Here is a 21,037-nt window from a genome sequence, read left to right as displayed (position 1 = left end):
ACCGGAGAAAAGAATGGCAAGCCACTTCAGTATTCTTGCCTTGAGAACCCCATGAACAGTATGAAAAGCAAAAAGATAGAACACTGAAAGTTGAACTCCCCAGGTTGGTAGGTGCCCGATATGCTACTGGAGATCAGTGGAGAAATAACTCCAGAAACAATGAAGAGACAAAGCCAAAGTGAAAACAACATCCAGTTGTGGATGTCACTGGTGATGGAAGTAAAGTCCAATGCTGTAAAGAGCAATATTGCATAGAAACCTGGAATGTTGGGTCCATGAATCAAGGCAAATTGGAAGTGGCTAAACAGGAGATGGCAAGAGTGAACATCGACATTTTAGGAATCAGTGAACTAAAATGAGCTGAAATGGGTGAATTTAATTCAGATGACTATTGTATCTACTTCTGTGGGCAAGAATCCCTTAGAAGAAACGGAGTAGCCCTCATAGTCAACAAAAGAGTCCAAAATGCAGTACTTGGGTGCAATCTGAAAAACGACAGAATGCTCTGTTTGTTTCTAAGGGAAACCATTCACTGTCACAGTAATCCAAGTCTATGCCCCAACCAGTAATGCTGAAGAAGCTGAAGTTGAACAGTTATATAAAGACCTGCAAGACCTTCTAGAACTAACACCCAAAAAAGATGTCCTTTTCATCAGAGGGGACTGGAATGCAAAAGTAGGAAATCAAGAGATACCTGGAGTAACAGGCAAATTTGGTCTTGGAGTACAAAATGAAGCAGGGCAAAGGCTAATAGAGTTTTAAAGCGAATGCACTAGTCATAGCAAACACCCTCTTCCAACAACACAAAAGGAGACTCTACAGATGGACATCACCAGATGGTCAACACCGAAATCAGATTGATTACATTCTTTGCAGATTACATTCTTCTCCATCCAGAGATGGAGAAGCTCTATACAGTCAGCAAAAACAAGAGGAGGAGCTGACTGTGGTGGAGATCATAAACTCCTTATTGCCAAATTCAGGCTGAAATGGAAGAAAGTGGGGAAAACCACTAGACCATTCGGGTATGACCTAAATGAAATCTCTTTCGATTATACAGTGGAAGTGACAAATAGATTCAAGGGATTAGATCTGATAGACAGAGTGCCTGATGAACCTGATGGACCTAGGTTCATGATATTGTACAGGAGACAGGGATCAAGACCATCCCTATGGAAAAGAAATGCAAAAAGGCAAAATGCTTGCCTGAGGAGGCCTTACAAATAGCTGAAAAAAGAAGAGAAGCTAAAAGCAAAGGAGAAGAGGAAAGATATACCCATTTGAATGCAGAGTTCCAAAGAATAGCAAGGAGAGGTAAGAAAGACTTCCTCGGTGATGAATGCAAAGAAATAGAGGAAAACAATAGAATGGGTAAGACTAGAGATCTCTTCAAGAAAATTATAGATACCAAGGGAACATTTCATGCAAAGATGGGCACAATAAAGACAGAAATGGTATGGACCTAACAGAAGCAGAAGTTATTAAGAAGAGGTGGCAAACAGTCATCAAGACAGTATGGTACTGGCACAAAGACAGAAATATAGATCAATGGAACAAACTAGAAAGCCCATAGATAAACCCACGCACCTATGGACATCTTATCTTTGACAAAGGAGGCAAGAATATACAATGGATAAAAGACAATCTCTTTAACAAGTGGTGCTGCGAAAACTGGTCAACCACTTGTAAAAGAATGAAACTATAACACATTCTAACACCATACACAAAAATAAACTCAAAATTGATTAAAGATCTAAACATAAGACCAGAAACTATAAAACTCTTAGAGGAGAACATAGGCAAAACACCCTCCGACATACATCACAGCAGGATCCTCTATGACCCACCTCCCAGAATATTGGAAATAAAAGCAAAAACAAACAAATGGGATCTAATTAAAATTAAAAGCTTCTGCACAACAAAAGAAACTATAAGCAAGGTGAAAAGACAGCCTTCAGAATGGGAGAAAATAATAGCAAATGAAGCAACTGACAAACAACTAAACTCAAAAATATACAAGCAACTCCTGCAGCTCAATTCCAGAAAATAAACAACCCAATCTTTTGATTGGGCCAAAGAGCTAAATAGACATTTCTCCAAAGAAGACATACAGATGGCTAACAAACACATGAAAAGATGGTCAACATCACTCATTATCAGAGAAATGCAAATCAAAACCACTATGAGGTACCATTTCATGCCAGTCAGAATGGCTGCGATCCAAAAATCTACAAACAATAAATGCTGGAGAGGATGTGGAGAAAAGGGAACCCTCTTACACTGTTGGTGGGAATGCAAACTAGTACAGCCACTATGGAGAACAGTGTGGAGATTCCTTAAAAAACTGGAAATAGAACTGCCATAAGACCCAGCAATCTCACTGCTGGGCATACACACCGAGGAAATCAGAATTGAAAGAGACATGTGTACCCCAGTGTTCATCACAGCACTGTTTATAATAGCCAGGACATGGAAGCAACCTAGATGTCCATCAGCAGATGAATGGATAAGAAAGCTATGGTACATATACACAATGGAGTATTACTCAGCCATTAAAAAGAATATATTTGAATCAGTTATAATGAGGTGGATGAAACTGGAGCAGATTATGCAGAGCAAAGTAAGCCAGAAAGAAAAACACCAATGCATATATATGGAATTTAGAAAGATGGTAACGACAACCCTGTATGTGAGACAGCAAAAGAGACACAGATGTATAGAACAGTTTTTTGGACTCTGTGGGGGGGGGGATGATTTGGGAGAATGGAATTGAAACATGTATAATATCATATAAGAAATGAATCGCCAGTCTAGGTTCGATGCAGGATACAGGAGGCTTGGGGCTGGTGCACTGGGATGACCCGGAGGGATGGTATGGGGAGGGAGGTGGGAGACGGGTTCAGAATTGGGAACACATGTATGCCCATGGCAGATGCATGTTGATGTATGGCAAAACCAATACAATATTGTAAAGTAAAAAAAAATAATAATAATAAAATTAAAAAAAAAAGAAGAGGTGCAAGAATCCACAGAAGAATTATACAAAAAAGATCTTCATGACCAGATAACCACGATGATGTGATCACTCACCTACAGCCAGACATCCTGGAATGCGAAGAAGTCAAGTGGTCTTTAGGAAGCATTGCTGTGAACAAAGCTAGTAGAGGTGGTAGAATTCCAGCTGAGCTATTTCAACTCCTAAAAGAGATGCTATGAAAGTGCCACACTCAATATGCCAGCAAATTGGAAAATTTAGCAGTGCCCACAGTACTGGAAAAGGTCAGTTTTCATTCCAGTCCCAAAGAAAGGCAATGCCAAAGAATGTTCAAACTACCGCACAATTGCACTCATCTTACACGCTAGCAAAGTAATGCTCAAAATTCTTTAAGCCAGGCCTCAACAGTGCATGAACTGTGAACTTCCAGATGTTCAAGCTGGATTTAGAAAAGGCAGAGGAAGTAGAGATCAAATTGCCAACATCCATTGAATCATCAAAAAAGCAAGGGAGTTCCAGAAAAACATCTATTTCTGCTTTATTGACTATGCCAAAGCCTTTGACTGTATGGATCACAATAAACCGTGAAAAATTCTTAAAGAGATGGGAATACCAGACCACCTCACCTGTCTCCTGAGAAATCTCTATGCAGGTCAAGAAGCAGCAGTTAGAACTGGACATGGAACAATGGAGTGGTTCCAAATTGGGAAAGGAGTACATTAAGGGTGTATATTGTCACCTTGCTCATTTAACTTATATGCAGAGTACATCATTCAAAATGCCAGGCTGGATGAAGCACAAGCTGGAATCAAGATTTCTGGGAGAAATATCAATAACCTCAGATATGCAGATGACACCGCCCTTGTGGCAGAAAGCAAAGAACTAAAGAGCCTCTTGATGAAGGTGAAAGAGGAGAGTGAAAAAGCTGGCTTGAAACTCAACAATCAAAAAACTAAGATCATGGCATCTGGTGCCATCAGTTCATGGCAAATAGGTGGGAAAACAATGGAGACAGTGAGATACTTTATTTTCTTGGGCTCCAAAATCACTGCAGATGGTGACTGCAGCCATGAAATTAAAAGATGCTTACTCCTTGGAAGAAAAGCTATGACCAACCTAGGCAGCATACTAAAGAGCAGAGACATTACTTTGCTGACAAAGGCCCATCTAGTAAAGGCTATGGTTTTCCCAGTAGTCATGTATGGATGTGAGAGTTGGGCTATAAAAAAGCTAAGTGCCGAAGAACTGATGTTTTGAGATGTGGTGTTGGAGAAGACTCTTGAGAGTCCCTTGGACTGCAAGGAGAGCCAACCAGTCCAACCTAAAGGAAATCAGTCCTGAATGTTCATTGGAAGGACTGATGCTGAAACTGAAACTCCAATACTTTGGCCATGTGATTCAAAGAACTGACTCATTAGAAAAGACCCTGATGCTGGGCAAGATTGAAGGCAGGAGGAGAGGGGACAACAGAGGATGAGATGATGGTTGGATGCCATCCTTGACTCGATGGACATGAATTTGAGCAAGGTCTAGGAGTTGATGATGGACAGGGAAGCTTGGCGTACTGGTCCATAGGGTCACAAAGAGTCGGACACTACTGAACGATTGAATCAAACTGATGACAGGAAAAAGAACAATACGAAAAGGAAACAAAAGAATAAATATAAAAAACTTTTTCAATTAAAAATATTTTAAAGAAACAATAAAACAAAACAGAAACTCCACAGAATTGCAAAAAGCCATGGTAGAGACAGAAATATATAAAGTGCATAAAAAGTGTGATTAAAAAAAAAATTCTCCCCTTCATAGATCACAGCCTTCTTGTGGCCATGCTGCTGTTGCTAAGTCACTTCAGTCGTGTCCAACTCTGCGACCCCATAGACGGCAGCCCACCAGGCTCCCCTGTCCCTGGGATTCTCCAGGCAAGAACACTGGAGTTGGTTGCCATTTCTTTCTCCAGTGCATGAAAGTGAAAAGTGAAAGTGAAGTTGCTCAGTCGTGTCTGACTCTTTGCAACCCCATGGACTGTTGCCGGGGTCCAGCCCCAGCTGATCTAGGGAGTTCGAAGCGGGGATGGCATCGTTGAGGATCAGGATACAATAGCTTCAATTAGATATTAATTAGAGATGTAAAGAGTAATAGAATGAGGATAGCTCAGTAGGAAAATTCAGTGGAGAAAAGAGGCTGAGTAGCTTGGTTTATGCGGGAGACCAATAAAACTTCAAGACAAGAAGTTTGCACCACTTACTTAGGCCACAGGCGTCCTTCCGTTCTCCCTAAGGAGAGGAGACACTGAGGCCTCCCCGGTCGGATCTTAGAAGCCCAGGCAAAATTAGTAAGCTTGGTGGGTTCCACGCTCCAGATGGAGATTCAGCCAGAGTTTGAGAGAGAGAGCAACATGGGGAGACCAGTATTTCGAGAAACTGATTCCAATTCTTTATTTTCCATGGTCTACTTTTATACACTGAGATGTTATGGAAAAGTCACATGGGGTCAGCAGTCCTGACTTTTATCAAAGTCAGGTGCTTCATACAAATGTATACAGAGGTCTTAGGGGTGTTACATCATCTTCTGGCCAGGGGGCCTGCTGACAATTTATGACCCTCTCCTTGTGACAGCCGTCAGTCAACCAGGACACTTATTTCTCCAGGGGTGATTATTTTTAAAAAGGACTCCACCTTCCGAAGGTACCAGATAAAGTTACATTCCTATAGGGTGAGGTGTAGTGGGTTTTAATTAAGGAAAGAATTTACTTAGCCTAAGGTTTAATGTGATTAATATCAAAGGTTAATACTTATTTCTTCTATATATTCATTAATGTGTGTAAGGGCAGGGGATGTGGAGACTTAGCAACAAACATTGGCTCAACAAATGAAAAACCTTCACCAATACAATTTCTAATCAGCCCACTATACTTATACTAATGGTTTTCTAACTTTTCTAAGGAACCTGTTTTTAGAAGGTTTAAAGCATCTCGTGCCTCTCACGGTTGGGAGGCTGTGAGCAATCACATGTGGCCGGACAAGCCTGTCAGGCAGACTAGAGAACCTTCAGAGGAGTTTGTAGGTTGAAACACTCCTATCATGCCCAGGAATTAACTGGAGCTCTAAGTTAACTCCTTCTCCGAAAGAGGTGGTGGGGGACAGCCCCCCATAAAGTCAGAGGTGTAGGTGAGAGCACAAAGCAGCAAAGTAGGCAGACTCTGGTTATGGGGGTAGATGCTCGAGGATTTCCAGGGGGACTCCTGAGGCTCAATCCAGCCTTTGCATATGTCGAGCCTCCTTCCTCATGACCTTTGCCATGGGTGGAGGTCCTCACGCCAGATCCCAACAGACTGTAACCTACCAGGCTCCTCCGTCCTTTGGATTTTCCAAACAAGAATACTGGAGTGGGTTGCCATTTCCTTCTTCCAGAGATCTTCCTGACCCAGGGCTTGAACCCGGGTCTCCTGCATTGTAGGCAGACGCTTTACCATCTGAGCCACCAGGGAAATCCAAATAAAACTGATATTTGTGTGTTGGTTTCATATCTTGTAATGTTATTGAATTCATTTATTAGTTCGAGCAATCTAGGTTTTTCTACATATAATGTCATGCTTTCTGTGAACAGAGGTAATTTAACTTCCTTTCCAATTTGGATGATTTTTGTTTCCTTTTCTTGCCTAATTTCTCTGGCTAGGGCTTTCAGTACTATGTTGAATAGCATGGTGAAGTGGACATTCTTGTTTAGTTCCTAATCTTAAAGGAAAAGCTTTCAGTGTTCTGTCGTTATATGATGTTAGCTGTGTGTTTTTCATATGCATTCACAGCTGCTTTTATTTATTTGGCTGCACTATGCTCAGCTTGTGGGATCTTAGTTCCCCAACCAGGGACTGAACCCCTGGCTTCTGCAGTGGAAGCATGGTGTCCTAACCACTGGACTGCCAGGAAACTCCCCACAGCTGCTTTTAAATGTCTTAATTTCCCTAAGAATCTCACCTCTGCTTCTTCTCAGGGCCTTAAATGTTCTGTTGTAGTACTCTGCCTGTATTTCTTGCCTCCAACCGCTGATGGGTCTGCAGTTCCTCTGAAGTTTGCATGTGCCACGGCATGTACCGCTGCCTTCATCAGCCTGATATTCAAACTCTGTCGCTGTTTCCATCTGAGCTCAAGTCAGAAGAAGCAGAAATCAGTCTCTTGGGTAGTCCCTCAGTTCAGTTCAGTTCAGTCGCTCAGTCGTGTCTGTCTCTTTTTTTTTTTTTTTTTTAATATTATTTTATTTTTAAACTTTACATAATTGTATTAGTTTTGCCAAATATCAAAATGAATCTGCCACAGGTATCCATGTGTTCCCCATCCTGAACCCTCCTCCCTCCTCCCTCCCCATACCCTCCCTCTGGGTCGTCCCAGTGCACCAGCCCCAAGCAACCAGTATCGTGCATCGAACCTGGATTGGCAACTCGTTTCATACATGATATTTTACATGTTTCAATGCCAGTCTCCCAAATCTTCCCACCCTCTCCCTCTCCCACAGAGTCCATAAGACTGTTCTATACATCAGTGTCTCTTTTGCTGTCTCGTACACAGGGTTATTGTTACGATCTTTCTAAATTCCATATATATGTGTTAGTATACTGTATTGGTGTTTTTCTTTCTGGCTTACTTCACTCTGTACAATAGGCTCCAGTTTCATCCACCTCATTAGAACTGATTCAAATGTATTCTTTTTAATGGCTGAGTAATACTCCATTGTGTATATGTACCATAGCTTTCTTATCCATTCATCTGCTGATCGTGTCTGTCTCTTTGTGACCCCATGAATTGCAGCACGCCAGGCCTCCCTGTCCATCACCAACTCCCAGAGTTCACCCAGACTCACGTCCATCGAGTCAGTGATGCCATCCAGCCATCTCATCCTCTGTCATCCGCTTCTCCTCCTGCCCCCAATCCCTCCCAGCATCAGGGTCTTTTCCAATGAGTCAACCCTTCGCATGAGGTGGCCAAAGTACTGGAGTTTCAGCTTTAGCATCATTCCTTCCAAAGAAATCCCAGGGCTGATCTCCTTCACAATGAACTGGTTGGATCTCCTTACAGTCCAAGGGACTCTCAAGAGTCTTCTCCAACACCACAGTTCAAAAACATCAATTCTTCGGCGCTCAGCCTTCTTCACAGTCCAACTTTCACATCCATACATGACCACAGGAAAAACCATAGCCTTGACTAGACGAACCTTTGTTGGCAAAGTAGTGTCTCTGCTTTTGAATATGCTATCTAGGTTGGTCATAACTTTCCTTCCAAGGAGTAAGCATCTTTTAATTTCATGGCTGCAGTCACCATCTTCAGTGATTTTGGAGCCCAAAAAAATAAAGTCTGACACTGTTTCCACTGTTTCCCCATCTATTTCCCATGAAGTGATGGGACCGGATGCCATGATTTTCGTTTTCTGAATGTTGAGCTTTAAGCCAACTTTTTCACTCTCCACTTTCACTTTCATCAAGAGGCTTTTGAGTTCCTCTTCACTTTCTGCCATAAGGGTGGTGTCATCTGCATATCTGAGGTTATTGATATTTCTCCCGGCAATCTTGATTCCAGCTTGTGTTTCTTCCAGTCCAGTGTTTCTCATGATGTACTCTGCATAGAAGTTAAATAATCAGAGTGACAATATATAGCCTTGACGTACTCCTTTTCGTATTTGGAACCAGTCTGTTGTTCCATGTCCAGTTCTAACTGTTGCTTCCTGACCTGCATACAGATTTCTCAAGAGGCAGGTCAGGTGGTCTGGTATTCCCATCTCTTTCAGAATTTTCCACAGTTTATTGTGATCCACACAGTCAAAGGCTTTGGCATAGTCAATAAAGCAGAAATAGATGTTTTTCTGGAACTCTCTTGCTTTTTTGATGATCCAGCGGATGTTGGCAATTTGATCTCTGGTTCCTCTGCCTTTTCTAAAACCAGCTTGAACATCAGGAAGTTCATGATTCACATATTGCTGAAGCCTAGCTTGGAGAATTTTGAGCATTACTTTACTAGCGTGTGAGATGAGTGCAATTGTGCGGTAGTTTGAGCATTCTTTGGCATTGCCAGGGTAGTCCCTAGTCATGCCAGAATACTGTAAATAAGTTCAAAGTGAGAACCAGGTATTAGGTGACTTCCCATTTATTGAGTCAGCAAGAGTGCACAGAAATGCCATGAAATATTCTGTTTAAGTGTTGCTTAAAACTTGGGTATTTTCTTGGTTGCTGAAGATCCTTGACTGTTTTCTCAAGCTCCCACAGCAGTATTTTTGGTCAATCTGTTGTTGTTTACTTGATGTTTCCATGGAGGTAAGGGGGCCTGGACCTTCTGCCGTCTTGCTGACATCACCATCAGATAATGCTAAAAGTTTTATTTTTACTTAAATTCACATTTGATTTATGATCCAGTTTGTACTGGATGATTGCCTGGCTTTGAATGATAGCGTCACCACATTCTTATTCTTTGGCTTTGGGAAAATTCCTTAATGTCTCATGCCTCAGTTTCTTCACCAGTAAGATGACGGGCAAAGTGGTATCTACCTACTACAGTTACTGAGAGGCTTATTCATATATATGTACAGGATTCAGAAAAGTGACTGGAAATTGGTACATTCTCAGTAAGTACTCCTGAATGTAAATATTTTTTATAGAATTTTGATCTGGTAATCCATTTGTGCCTTGGAAGCTCACTGGGGACTGACCTAATTAATTTTCAGAAAAGGCTCAACTCTACCACTTTGCATAACTTGAAGATCCTCATGGCTGGGTGGGAGTACTGAGAAAGACAGACTCAAGTTTGAACAGTGGATTCTATTGTGCTAAATAAATATGTGTTTCCTTTCCCTTCCCTTTCCTTGTACCCATACACAGTTTGAATACAGAGTGTTCCATGTAAGTTATTTATTGATTGATCTAACCATTAGCTCAATTTATAGAAACTTTCAATGTCTTCCTTGTTTATAGATATCCTGGGGACAAAGCTCATTAAAAAAAAAATTTCCTAGAACCTAGATGTACCTCTGCGCTCAGTTCCCCAAGAACTTCCTTTTTCAGTCTGTCTAAACTTTATTTGTCTCTCTATCTAAGCTTAAGGTTTTTAATATGTTCATTTTCTAAAATTAAGGCTTAATTGATTTACAATATTAATTTCAGATGTCCAACATAGTGATTCAATAGTTTTATAGATTTTATGCTGTTTAAAGTTATAAAATATTGGCTTTATTCTCTGTGCTATATAGTATATTCTTGTATCTTTATTCTATAAATGATAGTACTTCTTAATTCCTTACCCCTTTTTTTCCCCTCCTCCATCCCTGGGAAATGATAACCACTAGTTTGCTCTCTATATCTGAGTCTATTTCTGTTTTGTCATATTTATTCATTTTTTAAAGAACTTTTTATTTTGTATTGGGCTATGGCTGATTAACAGTGTTGTGATGGTTTCAGGTGAACAGTGAGGGGACTCAGCCACACATATACATGTATCCATTCTCCCCAAAACTCCCCTCCCATCCAGGCTCTCATTATCATTTATTTTTTATATTCCACACATAAGTGATAACATACAGTATTTGTCTTTCTCTGACTTATTTCATTAAGCATAATACCCTCCAGTTCCATCCATGTTGTTGCAAATGGCAAAATTTCTTTCCTTTTATGGCGCATAATAATGCTCCATTATATATATACATACCATATCTTCTTTATCTATTCATCTGTTAATGGACATTTAGGTTGCTTTAATAGTTTGGTAACTCTAAATAGTGCTGCTCTGAATATTTGGATTTGAATTAGTGTTTTTGTTTTATTCAGAATTATACCCAAGGGTGGAATTGCTGGATCACATAGTAGTTCTACTTTTAGTTTTTTGAGCAAACTCCATACTGTCTTTCACAACGGCGGTACCAGTTACTATTCCCACCAGCAAGTATACTAGGGTTTTCTTTCCTCCACATCCTTGCCAATATGTATTATTTGTGGTCTTTTTGATGATAGCCATTCTGACAGGTGTGAGGTGATATTTTATTGTGGTTTTGATTTATAGCTCCCTGGTGACCAGCAATGTTGAGCGTCTTTTCATGTGCCTGTTGGCCGTCTGCAGGTCCTGTTTGGGAAAGTGTCTATTCAGGTCTTCTGCCCATTTTGTAGTCAGGTTGTTTGTTTTTTGAGTTGTATAAGTTGCTTATAAACTTTGAATATTAACCCCTGATTGGTCATATCTTTTGCAAATATTTTCTCCCATTAAATAGATTATCTTTTATTTTTATCAATTGTTTCCTTTGCTGTACAAAAGCTTTTAAGTGTAATTATTTTCCATTTGTTTATTTTTGTTTCCTTTGCCTTAGGAGACAGATCCAGAAAAATATTGCCTCAATTTATGCCAAAGAGTGTTCTGTGTATGTTTTCCTCTAGGAGTTTTATGGTTTTTGAACTTACATTTAGCTCTTTAATTCATTTGAGTTTATTTTTGCATACAATGTGAAGAAATGTTCTAATCTTTTTTCTTTTACATATAACTGTCTGGTGTTCCAAGCATCATTCTTTAAAATAAACAAAACAGTAAGACTTTTTATTTTAATTTGCTTATTCATTTATTTTGAGCTTTATTGATATGATTGACATATAACATTGTATAAATTTAAGGTGTACAACACAATGATTTGAGAGATTTATTTATTACATAATGATTACCATGATAGTGTTGGTTAACACATCCAAAACCTCACATAGTTACCATGTATTTGTTTTGGTGAGAACTTTTAAATCTACTCCCTTAGCATGTCTTTAAAATTTTTTTAAATTGACCTAATATAGTTGATGTACAACATTATACAAGTTATAGGTATACAGCATAGTGATTCATAAATTTTAAAGGTTTTACTACATTTATAGTTACTATAAAATATTGTATATATTACCTTCACTGAACAATATATCCTTGTAGGTTATTTATTTTACACATAGTCTTTTTTACCTCTTAATCCTCTATCCCTGTCTTACTCCTTCCCTTCCCCCTCCTCACTGCTAACCTACAATTTGTTCTCTGAATTTGTAAATCTATTTCTTTTTTGTTATTTTCAGTACTTTGTTTTATATTTTATATTCTACATATAAGCAATATCATACAGTATTTGTTTTTCTTGGTCTATTTTCTTTTTTAAGGAAAATTGTTTTATTAAATTTTTTAATTCAATGAAAGATTCCTTAAATTCTATAGTGTTTTACAATTTTCAAATTTTCATGTACATGATTTCATATAACCCCATAATGATCCTTTAAGAAAATCCCCCGATATGTTCCCTCCCCACTCCCTTCTCCCCATGGTAACTACTAGTTCATTCTCTATATCTATGTCTGCTTCCTTTTTGTTTTATTCACTTATTTGTTGTATTTTTTAGATTCCATGTACGAGTGATGTCCTACAGTATTTGTCTTTCTCTGTATGACACTTCATTTAGCATAATGCCCTCCAAGTCCATCCATGTTGCTGTACATGGCAACATTTTATTCCTTTTTATGGCTGAGTACTTTGGCCACCTCATGCAAAGAGTTGACTCATTGGAAAGGACTCTGATGCTAGGAGGGATTGGGGGCAGGAGGAGAAGGGGACGACAGAGGATGAGATGGCTGGATGGCATCACTGGCTCGATGGACGTGAGTCTGAGTGAGCTCCGGGAGTTGGTGATGGACAGGGAGGCCTGGAGTGCTGCGATTCATGGGGTTGCAAAGAGTCAGACATGACTGAGAGACTGATCTGATCTGAATGTTCCCCTGTATATATACCCATCTTCTTTATCCATTCATCTGTTGATGGATACTTAGGTAGCTTCCATAACTGGCAACTCTAAATAATGTCTCAGTGAACAGCATTTTTTGAATTAGTGTTTTTTGTTTTTTTCCAGGTATATACCTTGTAGTGGAATTTTCAGGTCATATGGCAGTTCTATTTGTATTTTTTTGAGAAATCTCCATACTGTTTTCCACATCCTCACCAGCATTTGTTATTTGTGTTCTTTTGATGATAGCCATTATGACATGTCCTACAGCAATCAAAACAGTACGGTGCTGGCACAAAATCAGAAATATAGACAAATGGAACAAGATAGAAAACCCAGAGATAAACCTACACACCTATGGGCACCTTATCTTTGAAAAGGAAGCAAAAATATACAATGGAGAAAAGAGAGCATCTTCAATAAATGGTGCTGGGAAAGCTGGACAGCTACATGTAAAAGAATGAAATGAGAACACTTCCTAACACCATACACAAAAAATAAACTCAAAATGAATTAAAAACCTAGTTGTAAGACCAGAAACTACAAAACTCTTAGAGAAAAACATCGGCAGAACACTCTTTGATATAAACCACAGCAAGATCCTCTTTGGCCCACCTCATAGAGTAATGGAAATAAAAATAAAAATAAGCAAATGGGACCTAATTAAAGTTAAAAGCTTTTTCACAGCAAAGAAAACTATAAACAAGATGAAAAGACAACCCTCAGAATGGGAGAAAATAATTGTAAATGAAGCAACTGACAAAAGATTAATTTTGAAAATATACAGGCTGTTCATGAGTTCAATATCAGAAAAACAAAAATAAAAAAATGGGCAGAAGACCTAAATAGACATTTATCCATAGAAGACATACAGACAGCCAGCAAACACATGAAAAGATGCTCAAAATTACTCATTATTAGAGAAATACAAATCAAAACTACAATGAGGTATCACCTCACACCGGTCAGAATGGCTGTCATAAAAAAAATCTACAAACAATAAATGCCAGAGAGGGAATGGAGAAAAGGGAACCTTCTTTTGCTGTGGTGGGAATGTCAATTGATACAACAACTATGGAGAACAGTGTGAATTCCTTAAAAACTAGGAATAAAACTACCTTATGACCCAACAATTCCAATTCTGGGCATATACCCTGAGAAAACAATGACTGAAAAAGACACATGTGCCCCAGTGCTCATTGCAGCACTGCTTACAATAGCCAGGACGCGGAAGCAGCCTGGGTGTCCATCAGCAGATGAATGGATCAAAAAGTTTTAGTACATACATACAATGGAATATTACTCAGCCATGAAAAGGAACAAATTTTAGTCAGTTCTAGTGAGGTAGATGAACTTTGAGCCTGTCATACAGAGTAAAGTAAATCAGAAAGGGAAAACAAATACTGTATATTAAGGCATATATATGGGATCTAGAAAAACGGTACTGATGAACCAATTGGCAAGGCAGGAATAGAGACACAGATATAGAGAATGGACTCGTGGACACAGTGGGACACAGGGAGGGAAGAAGAGGCTGGGACGAATTGAGAGAATGGTGTTGAAATATACACATCACAATGTGTAAAATAGCAGAAACAGAACACAGCTTTATAAAGAAATTATCCTCCAATTTAAAAATTGAAAAAGAAAGAGAACAACAGAAGAATTTGGTGCTAACAAAGGGAATAATAGTATGGGTAAGTTAGACAGAGTGCCTGATGAACTATGGATGGAGGTTGGTGACATTGTACAGGAGACAGGGGTCAAGACCATCCCCATGGAAAAGAAATGCAAAAAAGAAAAATGGCTGTCTGAGGAGGCCTTACAAATAGCTGTGAAAAGAAGAGAAGGAAAAAGCAAAGGAGAAAAGGAAAGATAAGCATCTGAATGCAGAGTTCCAAAGAATAGCAAGGAGAGATAAGAAAGCCTTCCTCAGTGATCAATGCAAAGAAATAGAGGAAAACAACAGAATGGGAAAGACTAGAGATCTCTTCAAGAAAATTAGAGATACCAAGGGGACATTTCATGTGAAGATGGGCTCGATAAAGGACAGAAATGGTAGGGACCTAACAGAAGCAGAAGATATTAAGAAGAGGTTGCAAGAATACACAGAAGAACTGTACAAAAAAGAGCTTCATGACCAAGATAATCACAATGGTGTGATCACTCACCTAGAGCCAGACATCCTGGAATGTGAGGTCAAATGGGCCTTAGAAAGCATCACTATGAACAAAGCTAATGGAGGTGATGAAATTCCAGTTGAGCTATTTCAAATCCTGAAAGATGATGCTGTGAAAGTGCTACACTCAATATGCCAGCAAATTTGGAAAACTCAGCAGTGGCCACAGGACTGAAAAGGTCAGTTTTCATTCCAGTCCCAAAGAAAGGCAATGCCAAAGAATGCTCAAACTACTGCACAATTGCACTCATCTCACACGCTAGTAAAGTAATGCTGAAAATTCTCCAAGCCAGGCTTCAACAGTACGTGAACCATGAACTTCCAGATGTTCAAGCTGGTTTTAGAAAAGGCAGAGGAACCAGAGATCAAATTGCCAACATCGGCTGGATCATGGGAAAAGCAAGAGAGTTCCAGAAAAACATCTATTTCTGCTTTATTGACTATGCCAAAGCCTTTGACTGTGTGGACCACAATCAACTGTGGAAAATTCTGAAAGAGATGGGAATACCAGACCACCCGATCTGCTTCTTGAGAAATCTGTATGCAGGTCAGGAAGCAACAGTTAGAACTGGGCATGGAACTACAGACTGGTTCCAAATAGGAAAAGGAGTACGTCAAGGCTGTATATTGTCACTCTGCTTATTTAACTTCTATGCAGAGTACATCATGAGAAACACTGGGCTGGAGGAAGCACAAACTGGAATCAAGATTGCCAGGAGAAATATCAATAACCTCAGATATGCAGATGACACCACCCTTATGGCAGAAAGTGAAGAGGAATTAAAAAGCCTGTTGATGGAAGTGAAAGAGGACAGTGAAAAAGTTGGCTTAAAGCTCAACATTCAGAAAACTAAGATCATGGCATCTGGTCCCATCACTTCATGGCACATAGATGGGGAAAGAGTGTCAGACTTTATTTTTTTGGGCTCCAAAATCACTGCAGATGGTGACTGCAGCCATGAAATTAAAAGACGCTTACTCCTTGGAAGGAAAGTTATGGCCAACCTAGACAGCATATTCAAAAGCAGAGACATTACTTTGCCCACAAAGGTCCATCTAGTCAAGGCTATGGTTTTTCCAGTGGTCATATATGGATGTGAGAGTTGGACTGTGAAGAAAGCTGAGTGACGAAGAATTGATGCTTTTGAACTGTGGTTTTGGAGAAGACTCTTGGGAGTCCCTTGGACTGCAAGGAGAACCAACCAGTCCATTCTAAAGGAGATCAGTCCTGGGTGTTCATTGGAAGGACTGATGCTAAAGCTGAAACTCCAATACTTTGGGCACCTCATGTGAAGAGTTGACTCATTGGAAAAGACTCTGATGCTGGGAGGGATTGGGGGCAGGAGGAGAAGGGGATGACAGAGGATGATATGGCTGGATGGCATCACTGACTCAATGGACGTGAGTCTGAGTGAACTCCGGGAGTTGGTGATGGACAGGGAGGCCTGGTGTGCTGCGATTCATGGGGTCGCAAAGAGTCGGACACGACTGAGCGACTGAACTGAACTGAATTGAAGTTATTTGTTAGAGATTTTAAAATCTTTGACAGCAGTGACTTTACTAGACTTTTTTTGTATCAGCTGTACTGTGTTGTTTCATTTACTGGTATACATTATATTTTATCTCCAATCATCTTCCTCCTGGTGTATAGGTTATTGTTGTCTGGGATTTTGGTTCTATCTTAAAAAAATTTTAACATTGAAAATTGGACACAGTTACTATTGTTTTACACAGTTGGCATTTATTTAGATTTTACTTCATGCTTTTAATATTCTTTGGATATTCTGTTTTTTAAAAAATTTATTTATTTTAATTGGAGGCTAATTACTTTACAATATTGTAGTGGTTTTTGCCATACATTGACATGAATTAGCCATGGGTGTACATGTGTTCCCCATCCTGATTCTGGAATCGTTCCTCCTGAAGTACATCCTTTGGAAGATCTTTTAGTGAGGTTCTGTTCACGGTAAAACCTATCAGCTCCTATTACCTGGAAATGTCTTACTTTATCTTTATTACTGAAATATAATTTCTTTGGTTGTAGAATTCTAGGTTGACTGTTATTTTCTTCAATTCTGGAAAATTCTTGGTTATTATTTCTTCATTATCACCATTCTCTCAGTCTATCTATTCTTTCCTAGTATATCAGATTAAGTTCATACAGAATGTTCTCCCTGTATCTTACATGGCTGTTAAGTTCTTTTTCATATTTTCATGTGTTTGTTTCTAAGTAATTTGTATCTAAATAGAGACAATTTTTTTCTAGCTCTTTCTTCCAGTTTGCTAATTATGTTTTTAATCAAGTCTAACCTTCTATTAAATCTATCCCTGTGCATTAGGCAGCATGTCAGTCTCATAAATCTTTCCTTATGTTTTTAATATAATTTACATTTTTCACTTCTAAAAGTCCTCTTTAGTTATTCTTCAAACCAAACTGGGAAGTTATTCTATTTCCCTTGATTGTGTTTTTAATTTCTCTGGACTTTTTCAGTTTTCTTATTTTAAAAATGGGAAATGGCTTCGTGATCTTTAAGCACACATTCAGTTCATAGACACTCCCTGCCTTCCTCTTGGCTTAGAGCGTGCCACACTGGTAGTGATGGGCTGTTAGGTCAGAACTCTCCTGTTGAATTGTCCTCTTCTTTTGAGTAGCTTAGGAACTCAGCCTTAGTCTCAATGACCTACTCTAGCGCTGCCATACATCGAGGAATCAGCATTTCCATTGCACTGGATAAGACTGGGAAACTTCAGTTCCAATACCTGCCTGGTGCACAACAGCCTGGAGCACAGTGTCTGATTCTCACTCCTCCACCCCATGCTCATGGGCTCCAAGATGGGAACATTTCCAGAGAAAGCAATTTCCCAACCTTCCCCAGAGCATAGTTGAAAGTGTTTCCTGAAGTTTAACTTACATCTCCATCAAGTATCACCAGAAATTTTATTTCTTTCATTTCTAACCTTGAAAAGATAGGGTCACATCCTTGGTATTGAATGGAAGCCCTTCAGACAAATAGAGGCTCAAGGAAGAAGCAGCATTCTGATTATTTGGCTTAAGTAGTTTAAAAATAATAATGGGCTTCCCCAGTGGCTCAATAGTAAAGAATCTGTCTGCAATGCAGGAGCCATAGGAGACTTGGTTTCGATCCCTGGGTCGGGAAGATCCACTGGAGAAGGGAATGACAACTAGGTCTGGTTCTGGTTTGGACTAGCTCACTTTTACTGCAAGGAATCTGGGAGATATTTTTATGTAATTTACAGTTCAGTTCAGTCCCTCAGTCTTGTCTGAACTTTGCGACTCCATGAACTGCAGCACACCAGGCGTCCCTGTCCATCACCAACTCCCAGAGCTTGTCAAACTCATGTCCATCGAGTCTGTGATGTCATCCAACCATCTCATCCTCTGTTGTCCTCTTCTCCTCCCACCTTCAATCTTGCCCAGCAGCAGGGTCTTTTCCAATGAGTAAGTTCTTCGCAGCAGGTGACCATAGTATTGGAGTGTCAGCTTCAGCATCAGTCTTTCCAATGAATATGCAGGACTGATTTCCTTTAGGATGGACTGGTTTGATCTCCTTGCAGTTCAAGGGATTCTCAAGAGTCTTCTCAGCAGAAATAGATATTTTTCTGGAGCTCTCTTGCTTTTTTGATGATCCAGCGGATGTTGGCAATTTGATCTCTTGCTCCTCTGCCTTTTCTAAATCCAGGTTGAACATCTGGAAGTTCACGGTTCATGTACTGTTGAAGCCTGGCTTGGAGAATTTCGAGCATTATTTTACTAGCATGTGAGGTGAGTGCAATTTTCCAGTAGTTTGAACATTCTTTGGCATTGCTTTTCTTTGGGATTGGAATGAAAACTGACCTTTTCCAGTCCTGTGGCCACTACTGAGTTTTCCAAATTTGCTGGCATAATGGATACAGCACTTTAACAGCATCATTTTTCAGGGTTTGAAATAGCTCCACTGGAATTCCATCACCTCCACTAGCTTTGTTTGTAGGGATGCTTCCTATGGCCCACTTGACTTCACATTCCAGAATGTCTGGCTGTAGGTAAGTGATTACATCATCATGGCTACTGGGTCATGAAGATCTTTTTTGTACAGTTCTTCTGTGTATTCTTGCCATCTCTTCTTAATATCTTCTGCTTCTGTTAGGTCCATACCATTTCTGACCTTTATTGTACCCATCTTTGCATGAAATTCCCTTGTTATTTCTACTTTTCTTAAAGAGATCTCTAGTCTTTCCCATTCTATTGTTTTCCTCTATTTCTTTGCACTAATCACTGAGGAAAGCTTTCTTCTCTCTCCTTGCTATTCTTTGGAACTCTGCATTCAAATGCTTATATGTTTCCTTTTCTCCTTTGCCTTTAGCTTCTCTTCTTTTCTCAGCTATTTGTAAGCCCCCCTCAGACACCATTTTGTCTTTTTGCATTTCTTTTTCTTGGGGATGATCTTGATCACTGCCTCCTGTACAATTCACAAACCTCTATCCATAATTCTGTAATTTACATGTGAAACTAAAAATTTAAACTTTTGAATACATGCAAGGCGTCAGATGAAGAATCCTGTTTATGCAACTTAGAGCAAAACAAGCTTTCTCGGACCTCCCTGGTGGTTGGTTAAGATTTTGTGTTCCCAGTACAAGGCGGCCCACGTTGAATCCTAGTTCAGGCCAAGGAGCTAGGATTCTGCATGTTGCAAAGAAGGTCCCACGTGCAGCAATGAAGAGTCCACGAGCCGCAACTAAGACCTGGTGCAGCCAAATAAAAGCTAAACAAACTAAGCTTTCTACTTCTCAGTTCCTTCATTTGCAAAATGGAGGTGATAGTTGTGCCTGTTTCATAGAGCTTGGTTTTTGTGGGGGATCGGGCGGGGATTCAGTTAGAAAATGAATGTACGTGATACATGTAAGTAAGCCTCAACAATGATGGCTGTTATTGTGACCAACTAGTCCGGGTGCTTACTCCTGCATGCTGCATTGTTCTCACTCGCGCAGCCTCAATTCCTTCTCTGTCAAGCAGGAAGACGAACAACCGATGATGAATATAAAATGTTTGGTAAAGGAGGGTGAAAAGGTACTGAGTTTTTGTTCCTGACCGGCTCCCCTTCCTTCTCCTCCACCTCTCATTCCTCATCCTTTCCCCTGACGCCTGTTAATAGATTCTTGGCATCCGAAGGGGCCCAACTCCAAGTTCTAACTTGCTTCTTAATCTACAGTTCTGGCATCTGGCCCTTGATGTACTCCCTGGGTTCTAAGAAGATCTCTGGTGGCAGGAAGAGAAGATGTAAAGCCCTGGGATTCCAAGGGGGACTTGACTTGACTCCCCATACTCACAGAGTAAAGCTTCAGCTTGGGATTCCCAGAGTTAGACCTCCACGTGGCTTGTGTGGGCGGTACATTCTGGGGTAGAATGTGGTATGTTTTTACCTCTTGAGAGTTACCTGAGTCATTCTCAACCGTTGCTTTGGTTAAGGCATATGTTACATATAGCTGTTCTATGCACTTACCCTTCTATGAGTGTTCCCAGGTTTTGATGCAGAAATTAAAAAGGTTACTCACTGAAATTTGTAGTAGAGATCTGGAGTGAGGCTGTTGGTTTTAAGAGTCACTACTCCACTCTTTTCTTTCTCCCCTCAAGAAAGCATGTAGAAAGGAAATGAGGGAGCATAGCTTTGTAGAGATAATATTCTAGCCCATGCTCATCTCCTCCCTCATAGGCTCCTACCACCTTGCCTGCCTCAGTGTCTTCTTGGTCTGAATTTTGCCCCATCTCTTTCAGGCAAGTCATTTTGTAAACAAGTAGACCCCATGGAGCCTTCCTAGGACAGGCCTTTCCCCCATATTCTCTGCTTTAGCTTCCCTCTGAAGTACCTGAAAAAACAAAAAAAGTGAAAGTGTTAGTTGCTCAGTTGTGTCCGACTCTTTGTGACCACATGGACTGTAGCCCACCAGGTTCCTCTGTCCATGGAATTCTCCAGGCAAGAATATTGGAGCGGGTTGCCATGCCCTTCTCCAGGGGATCTTCCTGACCCAGGGACTGGACCCGGGTCTCCTGCAGTGCAGGCAGTTTCTTTACTGTTTGAGCCACCAGGAAAGCCCCT

General features: G+C 40.1%; 1 long non-coding RNA gene across 1 annotated transcript in view; it reads left to right on the top strand.

The window, feature by feature from the left end:
* The window catches only part of LOC129655587 (uncharacterized), a 99,166-nt gene that overhangs the window by 28,013 nt on the left and 50,116 nt on the right, over positions 1–21,037 (top strand). The window contains exon 3 of the long non-coding RNA XR_008716051.1: positions 18,644–18,726. This is a non-coding gene — a long non-coding RNA (uncharacterized LOC129655587). The remainder of the gene's footprint in view (positions 1–18,643; positions 18,727–21,037) is intronic.

Source organism: Bubalus kerabau, chromosome 6 (assembly GCF_029407905.1).
Source record: "Bubalus kerabau isolate K-KA32 ecotype Philippines breed swamp buffalo chromosome 6, PCC_UOA_SB_1v2, whole genome shotgun sequence".
NCBI classification, from domain to species: domain Eukaryota; kingdom Metazoa; phylum Chordata; class Mammalia; order Artiodactyla; family Bovidae; genus Bubalus; species Bubalus kerabau.
Note: the sequence above shows the minus strand (reverse complement) of the source record. Positions and strands in the feature narration are given on the sequence as shown.